This window comes from Lepidochelys olivacea, assembly GCF_965140295.1.
Source record: "Lepidochelys olivacea isolate rLepOli2 genome assembly, chromosome: 7".
Lineage (NCBI taxonomy): Eukaryota > Metazoa > Chordata > Testudines > Cheloniidae > Lepidochelys > Lepidochelys olivacea.
In genome coordinates, this window is record NC_140417.1 from 124159438 (window position 1) to 124172217 (window position 12780).

General features: G+C 54.5%; 1 long non-coding RNA gene across 1 annotated transcript; it reads right to left on the reverse strand.

Moving 5' to 3' along the window:
• Positions 1 to 279: 279 nt before the first annotated feature.
• LOC311524407 lies at positions 280 to 12421 on the reverse strand. The gene is made up of 3 exons (XR_014712548.1): positions 12175 to 12421; positions 2007 to 2151; positions 280 to 877 (listed from the first exon to the last, which is right to left on the reverse strand). It is a non-coding gene; the product is annotated as an uncharacterized lncRNA (long non-coding RNA).
• Positions 12422 to 12780: the final 359 nt, after the last annotated feature.

Here is a 12780-nt window from a genome sequence, read left to right on the forward strand (position 1 = left end):
GCCAGCGCAGCAGTGACACAAACGGCCAGAGCATGCAGAGAGAGAGAGAGAGAGAGTGTGTGTGTGGACTCACCTTCACATACAGCCTGGTGCGGGCTGGCAAAGGGAAGCGCTGGGCACTTTTTCTTGCAATGACCTCTGACCTGCCTACCTTTCAGTTTCCAGTAGAACAGGAGGGGGTTAAACCTGACCTAATGCAGAGCAGGATGGGCATTTCAAAAAAAAAGAAAAAAAAATCTCAAGTCACCCAAAGCAAAACACTCCACCCCCCCCCCCCCAGCTCGCCCCTCGGGGAGAGACCGACTCTCGCGGGACAGATGTCAGTTACGATGCCTAATGCAGGACTAGCAGGGGCTCGGCTGCAGCGGTGCTGGGGACGGGACCGGACAGACCTGTGGAAGCAGCAAGGCCCCAGAACAGTAACGTCAAGTGAACAGACTGGAGAGGTGGGTGGATTAATTGGATAGTCCAGCCTGCACTGATATGCTGCTTCGAACTGCTTTATGGTGTGCTGGTTACAACTAACCTACTGTGAACACTCACCACTGGCCAGAGGATGCTGGAGTTCCTGTTAAAGCAGCCAAGAGCCGTCAAACTAAAGTGTTTGCTTTCAGAGGTTAATTACAGCTTCTACCATTCAAACACGACGAGTCAACCTGCAAGGGTGCATGCTTAAAGGCCAGCCAAGGAGGATGCCAGGGATCTTTTTAAAGAAGAACCTTTCCTTGTCTATTGCAAAAAGAGGTGGGGCTGTTTAAACCTTACCTCTCCTCCCTCGAGCTTCCCGCGTGCTTGTTTAGATACACACACACACACACCAGATGAAGACGATTTTCCCTACCTGATCCTGCAGGCAGGCCCATGTGCCTGGCTGTGCCTGAGATGAAGCAAAATAGAATCACTGGAAAAAACCCAAAATAAAACAAAGGCAGAAGCAAGGAAGTCCTGAAAGCAGGCAATTTGAGGGTGTGTTCGTGTGTTGGAGAGGCCAGGTGAGCTGCAACGTTGCAAATCAGATGGAAAAGCCAGCAGGAAATCTGCATCCTCAGACCCTCAGTAGCACCCACAGCTGCATTGGGTCCCTATAGACAACATCCATTGGGATCCTAGACCAAACCAGCCTGCTCTCCAGCCACTGAAAACAAGCACCTAACAACCACCAGCACCACTGGGCCGACCCACCAGGGCATGTATGTTTCCTAGTAAAGAGACCCCAGCACTACACACCCACCCTGCCACCCTTGGGAGCCAGAGACCAGGACAGAGCCAGAGAAGGGTGGGAAAGGGAACAGACACTCTTTGAAATGACAATGGGCAGTGCAGGCAGAGACGGGAGTCCCATTTGAAGAGGGGAAAGGGTGTGAGCTCAGCACACAGCAAGTGGCCTGATTTGGCCAACCCACACCCTGCACGGATTGGATAGATTCTCTTCGGTAAATCTAACAGACTTTTCCCCTCTGAATCTGGGCTGCTGTATGCACCCTGATCTCAGCTTCCCCGAGTCACCCGTTATATGGAAATGTTTCTCCAGTGGGAGGGGGACAAAACTATTTCTCTAGTTCTCAATGCCCACCCCACCCCACCAACCCCAGCTCACTTTCATTCTCTTTGGCTGTAGAAGAGGCTCCGTGGCAGTGGTTCTCAACTTATTTACCACTGTGGGCTGCAGCTGCGTGCCGATTGGGCTGCAAGTGGCCCACGGGCTGCGGGTTGAGAACCACTGCTCCGTGGTAACCTTGAGTAAGACCCAGGGAGCCTTTTCTCGGACACTTGGGTCCCAACTAAGCAGCTGTCCATATGAGCGTCAGGTATGGCCCCAACATGGAGATCCCCGAGATAATCGGAGGGAGCAGAGAGGATTCCAGCCAGCAGGAGGAGAAGGAGGAGACGGCTGCAGGAAAGGAGGCATGTTCAGTGCAGGGAACCCATGAACTGGGTGTTTAAAGAAAACACCAGGTGGCAAAATCGATCCTCTGTGTTACACTGAAAAACTCTAGGCAGCTCACCTGCCATGAGCGCATCCGAGCAGGGCTCTTTCTACCACAGAGAGAGGATGGGGAGGAAGAGACAGGTGAGGGCATGCTGCTGTCTATTCACTCTGTGTGTGTGTCCTTTGGCCCATCACAGATTAGGCTACTGGGCTCTTCACACCTGTCAAGTAAGGGACAAAGAGCATGCATGGGAGAGAGAACTGTGACTCTGATAATGACCCGCTGCCCCAAACGCTGCTGGTTTGCATGAGGAGGCAGAGAAATTACCTGGCCAAAAATGTTTACCCCCTTGCTGTCTGCTCCTTTCCCCTCTGCCCTGCAGTGAGTGACAGCTGCTAATTCACTGGCTCTCCCGCTCCCTCCCCCTTTCTCGCCCTGCTCTCTCTCCTCCTCTGCCTCCTTTATCTTATCAAAGCCCATAATTACAATTGCTATTTTGTTTCCTCAAATCAGCAATCAGTGCTATCGGGCAGTGCTGGAAAGCCAGCTCCTGTCAGCCTGAAGCCTGAGTGACAGGGTGAAGGAGCTTCCACACACACACACACACACACACACACACACACACACACACACACCCCACACACACCATACATTCTCTCTGCCACACACAACACAACACAACCCCAACACGTCGGCCACCCCCATGTGCTCCACAACCATTCCACCAGCCACTCTCCCACACCAGATATTCTCTCCCACACCCCCTCCCCCCAGGTACACACACCTACATTCATCACACACCTCTCCCTGCCCTAACACAAATACACAGCCCTCCTTCTCATACTGCAATGTCTCTCTGCCTGACTCCCCTCCTGTGGGAATCTCAAGAGGAGAGACCTGTCTCATGGGGATTAAAGCTAAAACGGGACTAGAGAGCAGGTGGGATTTAGCTCCTAGGCCAACGCTTCCCCGAAACCATCTCCTCAGCTACCTCTAGGAAGAGGGAGGAGACAGGAGGCTGCCCTAAAAAGCTCTGGGAGCAGGTATGTGAAGGGTTAAAGGATCCTTGGTTAACTTAATCACAAAGTGCAAATGCCCCCGGTCACTTTGCTGTGACTCCGACACAGCGGCTGGCCACCAGCCCAGGTTGTATTTGCTCAGTTTACCAGTCAGTAAAGTGGGTTCTAGCCCACAAAAACTTATGCCCAGATAAATGTGTTAGTCTCTAAAGTGCCACAAGGACTCCTTGTTGTTTTTGCAGTCAATAAAGGCCATTTCCAATGGCTGGATCTGCAAATTTCCACCTGGTCTAATCCGGACAAGCTCTTTTTCTCTGTCACACCCCAGCAGCGTGGAGCTCACGAGGCTGTAGCCAGGCAGAATGGACTCCAGCTCCCTCTCCCATCGCTGGGGTGATGCAGGTGGGCTAGAGAGAGCAAACACATGGCTGCATCAGTGACGTCGGCAAACATGGCCCACAGAGGCCAGCGGCATGGCATCAGAAGGCTCTTTATTCAGTCATGTTTCAGGCCGCACTTTGAAACAGAATTAGGCTTGTGTGCGTTATCCTCCTTACACTGGCTAGAAAACAACAAAAAGGTATTTTTAAAGTGGGTTCCCCCCAACCCCACTTGCTTTTCACATTAGGAATCCAGGTCTTGTCTCATCCTCTGTTACCTAGAAGCGTCTATGGACAACTGAAGAACTGGTAGGACTGAGAGTGAAATCTGATCTGCTGAGTGGGGAAGGGATTTTTACTCACACTCTTAGCAAATGTGTTGCTTGTGCTAAAACCTATAACTCAAAGTTAGGAGACAAACTTGGGAGAAAAACTTTCTCTGTTCAGAATCAGCAGTGCTGATTCTTTGGTTAAGGGCCGAGAAAGCTCCCCAGACCATCTCTCTGGGTCACGCGAGGAGACCTCCAGCAAAGCCAGGGGAGACAAAATTAGATTTTCCTGCTATTCTGAAGTAAAATAAGCCCCCGCTCCTCTAAAAACCAAAATCAAACAAGGGGTACAAACCCCACCTCCCTTCTCCCAAGCCTGCCCTCATTGAAGTCAATGGCCAAACTTCCTTTGCCTTCAACAGAAGCCGAATCAGGCCTCGTGTTCATATCCTGCTATAAGGAAACGGGAAACTCTGCCCACCCCTTCATCGTGTCTTGGTACAATCCGCACAGTACAGGCAGAGCAGCAGCATTCGCACCCGGCCCCCATGCACAGCTCCGATCCCAGAGCAGACACACTCCCGGCAGTGGAGAGATGGGAGCAGGCTGCCCTGACCAGGGGAGATTTATGACAGGCGGTGCGGGGTCAGGGTCAGCAGCGAGCTAACAGGCTAGGATAGCAGGACTCAGCCAGCTCGGGTGCCCCCGCTCTTGACATGCAGGTTGAAGTGCCACTCACAGCTGTAAAATAGTTTCAATGGGGGATAAGCCAGAGGCAGCCGCACTCTCCCAACCACCCAGCATGACGCAAGAGCTGCATTTATCCCGCATGGGCGGGGGGGCAGGTCCAGCTCCCTAATAGGCACAGAAAACGACTGCCACAGCTTGCCTGCTGTTTATCATTGAGAAGGTGAGAACAGTGTGGTTTAGTGGGTAGAGCTAGGTACCAGGATGCCTGGGTTCTATTCCTAACCCTGCTGGGTGACCTGGGGCAAGTCACTTTCCCTCCTCTGTGCCTCAGTTTACCCATCTGTGAAATGGGGCTGATACTTAGGCTCATTTGGAGATCTACGGAAGCCTGAGAGGTTTGACTATTTCTTAAAGGGCTTCCCCCCACACACATTAAGAAATTTGGTCTCATCTCCCCTAGAAGGCTCTATGGGTGACTAGAGAACTGGTAAGCCTATTGTCTCATTGTTTCCTTGGACTCCCTCCCTCTGTCTGTATCCATATGTCACATCTTGTCTCACACTTGTGAGCTCTTTTTGTCCCATGTTTGTGCAGCACCTAGCGCGCTGGGGCCCTGGTCTGGACTAGGTCTCCTAGGTGCTGCGGTAATACAATTAACAATCCCCAGAGGCACCCCTCGAAATCAGGAGACACAAAACTTGGCCTTTTTCTAAGTTAAGAAACCAACCCACTGGGGATTTCTTTTTCCGCCTGAAAGAAACCCGCAAGGGCCCGAGTCCAGTTATTGCTGCGTCTTTTGCGAACCAGGAGAGTCAAAACACTCAGCCCCTAGAGCACAGCTCGTTTCACGGCTCCTCAGCTGGTGTAAGAGGGGCGTCACGGAGGTCGGGGGGCTGGGCCCATGTTTATCAGCTGGCACGCCAGCCCCCACAGCCTAAGGGCAAAATTCCGCTCTCCAAGACGCACGGCGGTTAACTGTAGCATATCTCGGAGAGCACAATTTTGCCGTAACCTCCTTGCACCTGCTGGGAACTTCCTCTTTATAGATATTAAGGCCAGGGGAGACCATTGTGACCACTAGTCCGACCTTCTGCATAGAACAGGTCAGAGCTCAACCCAGCGATTCCCACCTCCCTAGGAACGGGATGTCCAACGGTTAATTCCCCACCGCCCGTGAAAAACATGGGCCTTATTTCTAGTCTGGCCTTTCATCCTCCAACCCCTGGATCCCGTTCTGCCTCTGCTAGGTTAAAGAGCCCTGGGCTATCAGCATTCTCCTCCCCACGTAGGTACTCCTGGACCAGGATCGAGTCACCTCTCGCTGTCTGTTTCTGATCTAGTGGCCCAGGGGCCTTTCCTTGTGGGCAGGGCCACAGAGATCAGAGCCACGCCATGTGCCAAAGCTGGTATGGGCTGGATGGGCACAACTGGGGATCAAGGATTCCCCCCATCCCACGCCATAGTACCCCCTTTTGGAAGACGTCTACACTGCAGTAGGAGGGGCGACTGCAGCATGTGTAGACATCCCTGAGCTAGCTTTGACCCAGCAGTGAGACCGCAGCAGCATGGACGTCAATCTGGCTAGCGACCCAAGTAAGCACCCAGGGAGCCAGGTGGGCACATTCAGCCTGCACTGACGTCCGGGACTGCCGCACCTTCGCTGCTCCTGACATCCACGCCAGCTCCGTTGCAGCGAGCAGGATATGGCTCTGCGTGCTGCATTCACGCTGCAGTGTAGCCAGTCCCTGAGGGAGGAGCCAGTCCTGCCCCCTCCCGGGGATAGGGAAGCACAGAAACCCAGAGCTCACAGCCCTGTCCCCTGAGAGAGGAAGGGCCGGCAAGTGAGGCCGCTGGGTCAGAACAGTCGCCGCCAAGATGCCTAGCAGACCCCCGGGCTGGGAGCATGGCCCTGGCTGGTCCCCAGCCCACAAAGGTCCCCAGCCCCACAGCCGCACCTAGAATCTCTTTCCAGGCAATTTTGTTTTCCAAAAAGGGAGAGCCACAAACCAGCCCCTCTGGCCCCAGTTGGGCTGGGCTCCCAGGGCGCCCCACACCTTCCTGCTTCAGGGCCTCCTGCGGGAGTCTGCCACGCTCCACTCCCTGCGCACGGCCCCCTACGGCTTCCTCCCTTTTCCCCAGCAGCTTCCACTGCCTCCCCGCCCAGCGGACTCTGGCAGCCTTTGCCGGGGGACTCCCCGCTGCGCCCACTCCCTGTTCCTCTTGTGGGACAGCAGCCCCAGGACCGACCATCGCCAGCTTCAGCCAGCACCTGGCCCCAGGACCAACTGCCACCCCCTCCACCCAGTCCCAGAATCGACCAGCACCTGGCCCCAGGACCGACCGTCGCCACCCTCAGCCCACCAGCGCCCAGCCCCAGGACCGACCACCCCAGCCCCCGGCCCCAGGACCACCCTAGCCCCAGCCCCAGGACCACCCCAGCCCCACCCCCCGGCCCCAGGACCGACCACCCCAGCCCCCGGCCCCAGCGCCTGGCCCATTGGTCCAGGCCCCACTCCAGGAGTTAGCTCCACTCCTCCCAACTCTGCTCGCCAGCCACAACCCAGCTGGGCTGCTGTCCTTCCCAGCCAGCTCCTAGCCGCTGGGCTTCCTCCCTTTCCAAGCCTACACCCAGCGAGGCTAATCGAACAGGGCCCTAGCCCTGACTGTTCCACGGTATGGGCGCGCAGATGGCACCCATCTGTTGAGCGGGCGCTCACCCATGCAGTCACAGGGTGCGTCCTGTGCAGACAGACTCCCATGCCAAGAGATCCCCTTACTGTCCCAGGCACATGCTGCCATATTCACATGAGCATTGCAGTAGTACTGAGAGCCCAACCGTGCCAGGGGCTGTACACCCAGAGTAGGAGACACCTGGGCACCCACAGGTCCCAGAGCCCTAGGGTTGGTGCCTAGGTCCTGACATCTGCAGGCCGAGGGCTCCTGGAGCCTTTGAGCCCTGGAGTCCCTGCCAGCAGCTGCTTGTGCCCTTGGCTTCTGTTTTCTCCTGGCATCTGCAGACCACTGTGGGTCTCACCGACTCTGACCCCCCCTTGGCTTCTGGCATCTCTGCGCCTGACTCTTCTGGCCCCAGTAGCAAGGGTGAAATACCCCAGCTCCAACCACTTCACAAAGCGTGTAATGTGTCCGCCTGCTGCCAGTCACCTAGAGACCGATGCCAGAGGAGCGAGGAGCCATGAAGACGGCAGCTCAGCCTACATCGGACCAGCCGGGCGGCTGCAGCATCTCCACCGTTGTGCTTGGGGTTCCTGGGTCATCGTGAGCCATCGCAACCATCATTGTGTGTCCAAGAACCCACAGCCGCTGTCCAGCAGCCAAAGGCGTTAGTCTGGAGTCCCGTGGAGCCACCGTGTCTCTGCTAGACTCACGTTTCATCTCCTGCCTGCGCCAGTTCCACCCTACCAAGGCGTTTGCCGTCCCCAGCAGCGACTGCTGAGCTAGCGATCTGGCAGCCCAAGATTTCGACGCCAAAAGGGATTCCCTGCTTTGCTCAGCGGGCAGCTGTCACGCAGAGGGTGTGAGGCGTGAGTGAAGCCAGCACTTCCACAACCTGAGACTATCACCAGAAGCACCCTCTGTGCATAGGAACATGTAATCCCCCATGTATACACAGCAGCGTAGACACGTACAGGTTTATAACGGTCTCCTCCACACGCAGAATCTCCCAGGCGGGTGCACACACTTGGCGATCTGTGCTTATGCAGGCAAGAAAACTCCCCTGCACGTATAGTAATGTCTGTACAGTGCTTTGAAGCTGGTACAAGTGATTTGGGCTCCGAGTGAATCTCACACAATTCACACACACAATTTAAAATCCGTTTTAAAGGGCTCATGAAACACCCAAAGAAACTCCCCAAGTAAGCGAAGATCCTAAGGTCAGGGACTTTTCCCCTTCAGGCAAAACATCCTCAAAAAGCTCCACTTTACCACCCCTTAGTTTTAGGGTGACTCCCTTGAAAAAGCAGCTTTAGAGGAAATGGTAAAAGCAACCTCTGGGCACGGAGACAGATGACGTTTCACTTGCCAATTCTGCCTGTCTCCACAAGGTGGCATCAGTAATATTAGGTAGGCATGGAGAAGAGTCCCACAGAAGAGCGCGGTAGCCAGCTGTTTGTCCCAAGGATGCGCAGGTGCGGAGTGGGGTTTCCAAGCTGGGGATCGTTTCCCTTCCCAGTGCTCCCGACTCGGCCCCAGCGTCCTGGTGCAGGACCCAGGAGCTGCTGCGCGCTGCATCAAATGCCAGGCACCGATTCCTCCTCCTAGCAGTCCCGCGGCAGGTGCCGTCCTCGGGGGACCACTGGCCTTTAGCCGGGCAGGCGCCGTGCACTTTCGGAAGCCAGGGAATCTGATCCTTGTGGAAGTGAGGAGCTGAGAGCATTAGCAACGGGGTCAATTCTGTCCCCACATGCAACGGAGACCAGGGGAGCCACCGGCAGCATCTGGGGGCAGGATCCGGCCCAGCACAAATAGGTGCTCTGCAAGCAAACAGCTGAGTTGATCCCCCTCTTAGTCCAAGCCTGCAGCCTCCTGCCCCACTAGTCCAGCCCTAGGCTCCCTCCCAGCTCTGCTGCATGCCCCTCAGCCCTGCCCGGCAGCCCCTCTGCTGGGCTCTCTCCTCCCCACAGCTCTGCTGATGCCCCGCTCCCCAAGACACGCTATTCCAGTCCCAGGCTGTCCACACAGATCTGACAACGCAGCTCCCCTCTGCTACATTCCCCAGCCCCACTCTGGCTCTTCTAGTCAGCCGCCTCCCTGGGGCAGAGCCTGCAGAATTGTGGGTAAGTCTCCCACAATTGTGCACTATGGAAAAGTGCCCACGAGAGGGTGAAACTCCCCTGCCTCATGTTAACCCAAGACCAGCTCTGGGAACTGAACTACATCTCTAGAGGTAGGAGACTAGTAACAGCCAATCCAGCAGGTCATCTCGCCCTGCACTAATCCGACCTGAAGCCCGCTCTGACGACAGCACCCTGCAGGAGACACCAAATACAGCGGCTGCACAGTCCAAAGTGAGACAGGTCAGGCAGGGCAGCTCACAGTTACCACTCCTGGTTCCTGGGAGGCCTGTAAATAGCCAGGGATCTATTGCCTTCCGTCCTCCAGATCACTCCCCTGCCGGATCAGGGCCCTCCGGGCACCTTGACCTTCCCCCGCTTGTCACTGGGACACAACCTACTGCAGCAACGCTAGCCACCCATGAGGAGCATACCAGGGACTGGGACCTGAGAGACACAGCGAGGCACCTCAACCAGGGCTGAGTCCCTGCCCCGCTCGGTGCCTCAGTTTCCCCTTCCAAGGTGGCAAAACAGATACTGATGCCACTCACAGCTGCATCCACCAAATACCTGAGAAGCACATTGAGATCTGGGACAGAGGGGTAAAGTGTGGCAATCTGGGCTGGCATGCAGCTCTTCCCACAGGGGAACGTGCTTTGGGGTAACTGCTGCCCCAGGCCAGCTCCCCCAGTTCCCGCGGGCAGCAGCACCCTCTTGTTTCAGTTGGAAGCGTGTATCCCAGGAGGTCTGGTTCCCCACCCCCAGCCACGTGCTCCCCAGCCCTCAGTGCCAGGACAAGAGTGAGAGCTGCTGAGTCTGGGCCCTGCCACCTGGCCGGGGGCCAGTCTGGGACCTGCAGCGTTTCCCTGCAAAAGGGAACCACAGGGCAGAGTGGCAGAGGAATGGGGCTAGCAGCCTACGCAGAAATGCTTCCGGGCCAGAGAGTGCTGGCAGGGCCTGCACGAAGGGCCACAGGTGGAAACTGGAAACACATGGGCAGAGATTGCTGCTCGGGAAGGATCCTGCGGCAAATTGCCCAGCGAGATCCGCAGGAGCCACTCGCAACCGGGACCAGCCTAGCACGCCCCCTTCAGGCTCAGCCGAGGAGGCGCCCCATGGAGAGCAGCCCCCCAAGTCACCTTCCAACCGAGAGCAGCCCAGTGTGGCTCCTACCAGGTCAGCCACGGAGAGGCAATTCCCAGCAGAGCCCAGCCCCCAGCTCAATGAGGAGGTGGCGACTGCCAGCCAAACCACCAACGTTCCTACCAATTCCCAGCCAAGATCAGTTCGGCGCGACTCCTGCTATCAGCTTGCCTCTTTGATCAGCTTCTGACGGAGCCGAGGGGAGTCTCAGCAGCAGCAACACCCAGGTTGCACACACAGAGCAAGGCCAGCAGTGCATGGGGGTGAGTCCACACTCATGTCTGGCCATCAACGGGTGGATCCTGCCACATTGCAGGGTTCTACTGTGACTACTCCACTGACCACCACGAGGAGGTGTGGAGAGGTACCCTCAGCCCATGCAGCCTGCTCGGTCCATTCAGCAAGCCCAGCAGGTGCCTTTGACCTGGGCCATCTCACACTCTAAATTCAGAAAGCCAACCTGAGCAGAAAGCTCTCTGCCCCCACTTCGTAAGCCACCTTTTAGGTAGATGGGGAGATCTTGATGTTTCAGGAGGATGGAATGACTGGATGAGTAAGAGAAAGATCATGGGCCGTGAATGAGGTGGGCTCATTTAAATAACATCTGTTCTAATACGGTGTTGACACAGATGTCAGGGAGGCATTTGGCTTAGTGTGACAGGACAATTAGCACTATGCAAAGTCATTGCAGCCCACGTTAAATGGATTAAAAACTGGCTAACTGATAGATCTCAAAACCAAATTGTAAGTCGGAATCATTATCCAATGGGGGTGTTTTAGTGGCATCCCAGTGGGGACCTGTTCTTGTTCCAATGTCTATCTTTATCAATCACCTGGAAGAAAATGGTAAAATTTGCAGATGCACAAAAATTGGCGGAGTGGTAAATAATGACGGGGACAGTTATAGAGATCAGCCAGGATCTCTGGGTAAGATGGTCTCATCTGAACATGAGTTTTAACACAGTCAAATGCAAGGTCAGACATCTAGGAACAGAGAATGTAGGCCACAGCTACAGGATGGGGGACTGTATCTGGGAATGCAATGACAGTGAAAAGGACTTAGGGGTCATGGTAGAAACCAACTGAACATGAGCTCCCAGTGTGACACCATTGCTAAGAGGGCAACGCGATCCTGGGATGTGGAAAGCAGAAAAATATCAAGTCGCGACAGGGAGACGGCGTTACCCTGTCTACGGCATTAGTGAACCCATGACTGGATACTGTGTCCTGCTCTGACCGCCACACGTCAAAAAAAAGACATTGACAAATTGGAGAAGGTTCAGAAAAGAGCTACGGGAACATTCTGAGAACTGGGAAAACTGCCTCATAGTGAGAGACTCAAGAAGCTCAGTGTATTTGGTTCATCCAAGGGAAGGTTTAGAGGTAAACACTGTGATCAAGTCAAGTCTCTCCATGGGGAGGAGATGTCTGCTAGCAGACAGCTCTTTAATCTGTCAGAGGAAGGTCTAACGCAGGGGTTCTCAAAGTTCATTGCACCACGAGCCCCTTCAGACAACAAAAATTACTTCACAACCTCAGGAGGGGGGACCAAAGCCTGAGCCCACCCAAGTCTCACTGCTGTGGATGGGGGCACCAAAGCCCGAGCCCCACCACTCCAGGCAGGGGGGCCAAAGCTGAAGCTCAAGGGCTTTGGCTCCAGGCAGGAGGCCTGTAACCCGAGTCCTGCCGCCCAGGACTGCAGCCTTCGGGCTTTGGTGTCGGACCTGGGTAGTGGGGCTCGGGCTTCAGCCCCAAGCCCCAGCAAGTCTAAGCTAGCCCTGGCAACCCTGTTCAAATGGGGTCGTGACCCACTTTCGGGTCCCAACTCACAGTTTGAGAACCGCTGGTCTAATGTGATCCAGTGGCTGGAAGTTGAAACTAGACAAATTCAGACTGGAAATAAGGCGTACATTTTTAAGTGACAGTAATTAATCACTGGAACAACTTACCAAGGATTGTGGTGGATTCTCCATCGCTGGCAGTTTTTATATCAAGAGGGGATGTTTTTCTTGACGCTCTACTCTGGTTCAAGCAGGAATGAATTCAGGGCTGTCCGATGGCCCGGGTTCCGTAGGTAGTGAGACTAGATAATCACAACAGTCACTTCCAATCTATAAAATCAAAACCTTCTGCAGGAACATGTTGATTTCAATGACATTTTTGCTGAAAACAATGTGGCAACGAATCATTTGAACTCCCCCCTTTTGTTTCAACAAGGTAAAGGCATTTCACTTTGACTTTAGAACGTTGATTCATTTCATTTAGAAGTTTGTACTAGATTAAAATCGTAATTTTAATAGTTTATTGGGGCTTAAATTATGTTTTGACTTTTTCGCAATGAAACGGTTTTACCTGATTGAAACAAAACGATTCAATGTTTCAGGATTGCATTTTTTTGGAACCTCCGAGCCATGAGAAATTTCAGCATTTTCATTCCTGTTCGGAACAAAAACAAAAGACAAAATGTTGAAATTTCCCAACGAACAGAAATTCTGTTTTCTGACCAGCTTTCCCACCTCTTCCCACATAGCCTAGCGCCTAAAGCAGGGGTTCCC